Source organism: Salvelinus fontinalis, chromosome 1 (assembly GCF_029448725.1).
Source record: "Salvelinus fontinalis isolate EN_2023a chromosome 1, ASM2944872v1, whole genome shotgun sequence".
NCBI lineage: Eukaryota > Metazoa > Chordata > Actinopteri > Salmoniformes > Salmonidae > Salvelinus > Salvelinus fontinalis.
The window spans coordinates 77,360,760-77,366,759 of record NC_074665.1 but is presented as its reverse complement, the minus strand read 5'-3'; positions in this window follow the sequence as shown (position 1 = coordinate 77,366,759).

The following is a 6,000-nucleotide window of genomic DNA, read 5'->3' as shown; positions in this document are numbered from 1 at the left end:
AATATAACAAATATTGTGGTTAAACTCAAATATACTAATTGATTAAAAAAAGTTTTTTAAAATGATGTTTTAAAAAAAGTATAATCTTCATAAATTATATCATAAATAGGACTGGTACTTTCATGTCACACATGCAGCTAACAAAAACATATGGAAATGTCTGCTCTTCCCAAAATTACAATCAACTAATTGCAGCATTTTACTGCAAAATGGCAGAGGAAAGTGGAAGGGGGAAAAAGTAAGGAACTTGCCTGTTGGTCCTGTATTAAAGACCATAATTGGCTGAAGAAAATTGTGATAAAAAAATAATAATTACAGTTTCATTTAAGTACCCAAAAATTGACAGCTGTGCCATATAGATATGCAGATAGTTGGGAAAAGATTTTTGACGTACCGATTCCATGGCACGTGGTTAATGAACTGATACGCAAAACAACGCCGGAATCAAAACTTAGAATTTTTCAATTTAAATTATACAAAATTCTTGCAACCAATAGAATGTTAGATATATGGGGGATACAACCTTCCCAGCTCTGCAGATTTGGCTGCAAAGAGACATAATCATTAGATGATTTGATTTCATACTGTCCATATGTAGCTTGTTTTTGGTCACGGGTCCAGGAATGGCTGAAAAATTGCAATATTTACCTGGCACTAACCCTGCAGATAGTACTACTGGGTGATCTAAAAATGTATAGTTAATTAATCAATAATATAATAATACTTTTAGCAAAAAAATATATTTTCAATTTACAATCTGTAGAAACAATGAGAATAGAAAGGTTCAGAACTTTTGTGAAACATCACAGCACAGTTGAAAAATATTGTCACGTTCCTGACCGGTTTTCTGTTATTTTATGTGTTAGTCGGTCAGGGCGTGAGTTTGGGTGGGCAGTCTATGTTATGTGTTTCTATGTTGGTAAAGGGTGACCTGATATGGTTCTCAATTAGAGGCAGGTGGTTTTCATTTCCTCTGATTGAGAGCCATATTAAGGTAGGTGTTTTCACATTGATTGTTGTGGGTGGTTGTCTCCTGTGTCTGTGTTTGTAGTGCCACACGGGACTGTCTCGGTTTGTTTGTACGTTCGTTCTTTTGTGTAGTCTGTTTTTCCTGTTCGTGCGTTCTTCGTTACATGTAAGTTCTTACGTTCAGGTCAGTCTACATTCGTTTTGTTATTTTGTTTAGTATCAAGTATAGTTCATTTTTTGTCTTGTTGAAATAAATCATGTCAAGTTACAACGCTGCGTTTTGGTCGAATCCCTGCTCCTCCTCTTCGGATGAAGAGGAGGAGGAAATCCGTTACAAATATATGGCAAATAGAAATCTAATATGGATGGTGTTAAGAGATATATGGGAGGGGTTGAATGCAGCTGAAAGTTGGGACTAATAAAAACAAATAATAACACAATAACTAATGTAAAACATACTGTGTCCGTAAAACGTATGTGTTAAGAACTTTCGTGAAAGAGCACAGTTTGAAAGATATGGCAAATAGAAATCAAACTGGATGGACATCAGAAATAGATGGGAGAGGTTGAGGGCAGAGGAAGGACAGGACAAAAAAAAAATATATATATAACTATTGTCCACTAGTGTCCATAAAATGTATATAGTATGTACAACCTGGAAATAGAGGTCTAAGCATAGTTGGTCACTAGCTTACTCCAGTTAGGGGAGGGGTGGTAGGGTTAGAAAGTAATAAAGGAAAATATATATTTTTAAATATATGTAGGTATATGTATTTGTGTGTATGTATGTGCATATGTTTGTATTTATATACAGTATGTATGTACACTACCGTTAAAAAGTTTGGGGTCACTTAGAAATGTCCTTGTTTTTGAAAGAAAGGCTAATTTTTTGTCAAATCGATCAGAAATACAGAGTAGACATTGTTAATGTTGTAAATGACTATTGTAGCTGGAAACGGCAGATTTTTAATGGAATATCTACATAGGCGTACAGAGGCCCATTATCAGCAACCATCACTCCTGTGTTCCAATGACACGTTGTGTTAGCTAATCCAAGTTTATCATTTCAAAAGGCTAATTGATTTTTAGAAAACCCTTTTGCAATTATGTTAGCACAGCTGAAAACTGTTGTTCTGATTAAAGAAGCAATAAAACTGGCCTTCTTTAGACTAGTTGAGTATCTGAAGCATCAGCATTTGTGAGTTCGATTACAGGCTCAAATGGCCAGAAACAAATAACTTTCTTCTGAAACTTGTCTGTCTATTCTTGTTCTGAGAAATTAAGGCTCTTCCATGCGAGAAATTGCCAAGAAACTGAAGATCTCGTACAACGCTGTGTACTACTCCCTTCACAGAACAGCGCAAACTGGCTCTAACCACAATAGAAAGAGGAATGGGAGGCCCCGGTGCATAACTGAGCATGAGGACAAGTACATTAGAGTGTCTAGTTTGAGAAATAGACGCCTCACAAGTCCTCAACTGGAAGCTTCATTAAATAGTACCCACAAAAAAACAGTCTCAATATCAACAGTGAAGAGGCGACTCCGGGATGGTGACCTTCTAGGCAGAGTTGCAAAGAAAAAGCCATATCTCAGACTGGCCAATAAAAAGAAAAGATTAAGATGGGCAAAAGAACACAGACACTTAACAGAGGAACATCCCGGAGTCGCCTATTCACTGTTGACGTTGAGACTGGTGTTTCAACTTCAACATGCTCTCCTGCAATCCGCCTCACCCTGTGTGGTATGGATCTGCTATTTTCTTTCTATTGAACCGGAACCCCCAACAGAAGCTAGGCAGCTAACTAGCTACTAGCTAGTAGTCAACTAGCCTTTGCTAGCGGTCATCAGCTAACCTTTAGCCCGGACAACTCTTGCCAGTCTGCACAGCGCGACTCAATTTTTTGCCCATATCTCCGGGTCCCTACCGCAAGCTCTGAACCTTTTCACCTGGATCATCGCAGCTAGCTAGCTGCTATCCGAGTGGCCACTCCTGGCTAACGTCTCTGTCCCGAAGCAATAACAATTAGCCTGGAGCTAGCCTTTGCTAGGTCCATCTCCCGGCTTGCCGAAGATGTCCATCAGCCACTCCTTGGGCTACAATACCTATTTTGCCAATTGGCCTGGACCCCTTTTAGTGCCGACACGGAGCCCCGCCGATCCATCACGACTGGACTACCGACGTAATCTGCCTGAGGGGGTTTTCAACTGGCTCCTCCTTCGCAACGTCCCCTGAAAGCCCATCTGCTAGCCTGCTAGCCGCAACCCCGCTAGCTGTCTAGAGCATATCGGACTGTTAGCTGAAGAGGCCAATCAGACAAATTCTTTGGCCGCTATACCTATTTTGCCAATTGACCTGGACCTTTTTACCACACGGAGCCCTGCAGATCCATCACGACTGGACTGCCGACGTAACAGCATGAGGGGGCTACAACAGACTTCTTCCATTGCGACATCCCTCTAAGGCCCTTCTGATAGCTTGCTATCCCTGGCCCGCTAGCTGTCTGAATCACTGTGTCTCCAGCCCGCCGAGCTACTCACTGGACCCCTATGATCACTCGGCTACGCATGCTTCTCCCTTATGTCAATATGCCCTGTCCATTGCTGTTTTGGTTAGTGATTATTGCCTTATTTCACTGTAGAGCCTCTAGCCCTGCTCAACACGCCTTAGCTAACCATTTAGTTCCACCTCCCACACATGCGGTGACCTCACCTGGTTTAAATGATGTTTCTAGAGACAATATCTCTCTCACGTTGTACATGGAGGATATTTTTTTTACAAACTCTGCATGCAGAGTCTCAATTTGGTGTTTTCCCATTTTGTGAATTCTTGGTTGGTGAGTGGACCCCAGACCTCACAACCATGAAGGGCAATGGGTTCTATAACTGATTCAAGTATTTTTAGCCAGATCCTAATTGGTATGTCGAATTTTACGTTCCTTTTGAAGGCCCTTCTTTCCTTGTCTCTCAGATCGTTCACAGCTTTGTGGAAGTTACCTGTGGCCCTGTTGTTTAGGCCGAGGTATGTATTGTTTTTTTGTGTGCTCTAGGGCAACGGTGTAGAGATGGGAATTGTATTTGTGGTCCTGACAACTGGACCTTTTTTGGAAGACCATTATTTTTATCTTACTGAAATTGACTGTCAGGGTTCCGGCCTGACAAAATCTGTGCAGAAGATCTAGTTGCTGTTGTAGGCCCTCCTTGGTCAAGGACAGCAGCATGAGATCATAGTCAAACAGAAGACATTTGACTTTAGATTCTATTAGGGTGAGGCCGGGTTCTGCAAACTGTTCTAGTGCCCTCACCAATTCGTTGATATATATATTTTGAAGAGGGTGGGGCTTAAGCTGCATCCCTGTCTCACCCCACAGCCCTGTGGAAAGAAATGTGTGTGTTTTTTGCCAATTTTAACCTGTTTGTGTACATGGATTTTATAATTACATTTACATTTACATTTACATAATGTTATGTTTTTGTTTTTACCCCAACCCCACTTTCCATAAATTTGTAAAGCAGACCCTCATGCCAAATTGAGTTGAAAGTGTTTTTAAATCAAGAAAGCACGAGAAGACTTTGCCTTTGTTTTGGTTTGTTTGTTTGTCAATTAGGGTGTGCAGGGTGAATATGTGGTCTGTCGTACGATAATTTGGTAAAAAGCCAATTTGACATTTGCTCAGTACATTGTTTTCGCTGAGGAAATAAACTCAGCAAAAAAAGAACCGTCCTTTTTCAGGACCCTGTCTTTCAAAGATAATGCGTAAAAATCCAGATAACTTTACAGATCTTCATTGTAAAGTGTTTAAACACATTTCCCATGCTTGTTCAGTGAACCATAAACAATTAATGAACATGCACCTGTGGAACAGTCGTTAAGACACCAACAGCTTACAGACGGAAGGAAATTAAGGTCACAGTTATGAAAACTTCAGACACTTAAGAGGCCTTTCTACTGACTCTGAAAAACACAAAAATAAAGATGCCCAGGGTCCCTGCTCATCTGCGTGAACGAGCCTTAGGCATGCTGCAAGGAGGCATGAGGACTGCAGATGTGGCCAGGGCAATACGTTGCAATGTCTGTACTGTGAGATGCCTAAGACAGTGCTACATGGAGACAGGATGGACAGCTGATCATCCTTGCAATGGCAGACCACGTGTAACAACACCTGCACAAGATCGGTACATCCGAACATCACACCTGCGAGACAGGTACAGGATGGCAACAACAACTGCCCGAGTTACACCAGGAACGCACAATCCCTCCATCAGTGCTCAGACTATCCGCAATGGGCTGAGAGAGGCTGGAATGAGGGCTTGTAGGCCTGTTGTAAGGCAGGTCCTCACCAGACATCACCGGCAACAACGTTGCCTATGGGCACAAACCCACCGCCGCTGAACCAGACAGCACTGGCAAAAAGTGCTCTTCACTGACGAGTCGCGCTTCTATCTCACCAGGGGTGATGGTCGGATTTGCGTTTATCGTCGAAGGAATGAGCGTTTCACAGAGGCCTGTGCTCTGGAGCGGGATCGATTTGGAGGTGGAGGGTCCGTCATGGTCTGGGGTGGTGTGTCACAGCATCATCGGACTGAGCTTGTTGTCGTTGCAGGCAATCTCAACGCTGTGCATTACAGGTAAGACATCCTCCTCCCTCATGTTGTACCCTTCCTGCAGGATCATCGTGACACGACCCTCCAGCACGACAATTTCACCAGCCATACTGCTTGAGATTTCCTACAATCAGAAATATCCGTGTTCTGCCATGGCCAGCGAAGACCCCGGATCTCAATCCCATTGAGAACGTCTGGGACCTGTTGGATTGGAGTTTGAGGGCTAGGGCCATTCCCCCCAGAACTGTCCGGGAACTTGCATGTGCCTTGGGGGAAGAGTGTGGTAACATCTCACAGCAAGACCTGGCAAATCTGGTGCAGTCCATGAGGAGGAGATGCACTGCAGTACTTAATGCAGCTGGTGGCCACACCAGACACTGACCGTTACTTTTGATTTTAACCCCCCTTTGTTCAGGGACACATTATTT